Below are 1245 nucleotides of genomic sequence, written 5' to 3'. Positions count from 1 at the left end.
AAAAGAACTGGCATAGCTCTGCCACATGGGTCTCCTCATGTTCCAAATATAATTCGCTCTAATCTCTAAAGTGCCATCCACACCCTGAGTCCAGGAAACCCCCAGAAAGTCAGGAGGGATGTTAGGTGGAGAATTTTCTCTGACGTCCTGCACTGCTCTTTGCAGGTACTTGGCTTTTGGATCTCATTGCAAACCACTCTGGTGTATTCTCTTCCTGAATGCTAGGTTAAGAAGTGGGGAGGCCCCTGTAATCCAAGTGGTGCAAATTTACAGAAAGTAGTCCAAGAAAACCAAAAAAATATTCCTGGGCAATTCTTTGTCCTTTTAGTGATTGTTTTCCTCATAGTAGTCTCTGTTGTCAGTGTGGAAATTCTTAGCTTCATCAACCATGATATGTTGCATCTTTTCAAACTTAACTTTTTCATGAAGCTTTTCTGAGCTATTGCCTGGTAGATGTTTACTTGCTATTACAAATGTAAGACACAGCTCCTTTCGCCATCTTTCCATGCTGCCATAATGGTGCACATAAATGTCCTGGCTGATGCTCTCAACAGTATCAACAATGCCGAAAAGAGAGGCAGGTGCCAGGTTCTTATTAGGCTGTGCTCCAAAGTCATCGTCAGGTTTCTAACTGTGACAATGAAGCGTGGTTACTTTGGCGAATCTGAAATCACCGATGATCACAGGGATGGGAAGATTGCTGTGAACCTCACAGGCAGGCTAAATAAGTGTGGTGTGATCAGCCCCAGATTTGATGTGCGACTCAAAGATCTAGAAAAATGGCAGTATAAGCTGCTCCTGTCCTGTCAGTTTGGTTTCATTGTACTGACAACCTCAGCTGGCATGACGGACCATAAGAAGCAAGACGAAAACACACAGGAGGGAAAATCCTTTGATTCTTTTTCTAGGGATGTAATGCATATGTGCAAATAAAATGCCTCAGAGGAAAAAAAATGTAAGACACAAATGTATGTTTTCCTAATGAAATAATGAAAGCAGATTATTTTTTTTAATTCTTTTAAAATTGAAGTATAGTTTATTTACAATATTTTATTAGTTTCATGTGTTCAATATAGAAATTTAATTTTTATAGATTATACTCCATTTAAATATATTACAAAATAATGCCTATATTTCTCTGTGCTGTACAATATATCCTTGTTGCTTATTTATTTCATACATAGTAGTTTGGACATCTTAATCCCATACCCCTATCTTGCCCCTCCACCCTCCCTCTCCCCACTA

At 39.2% G+C, this 1245-nt stretch overlaps 1 pseudogene across 1 annotated transcript; it reads left to right on the top strand.

Annotated features, from left to right (window-relative positions):
- Window positions 1-501: 501 nt before the first annotated feature.
- Window positions 502-896, top strand: LOC309975508 (small ribosomal subunit protein uS8-like; annotated as a pseudogene). The gene has a single exon. The product of its transcript is annotated as a small ribosomal subunit protein uS8-like (transcript).
- Window positions 897-1245: the final 349 nt, after the last annotated feature.

The sequence above is a fragment of the Leucopleurus acutus genome (assembly GCF_964270905.1).
Source record: "Leucopleurus acutus genome assembly, chromosome: 19".
Classification (NCBI taxonomy): domain Eukaryota; kingdom Metazoa; phylum Chordata; class Mammalia; order Artiodactyla; family Delphinidae; genus Leucopleurus; species Leucopleurus acutus.
The sequence above is the reverse complement of the archived record's forward strand: the minus strand, read 5'-3'. Positions and strand labels throughout refer to the sequence as shown.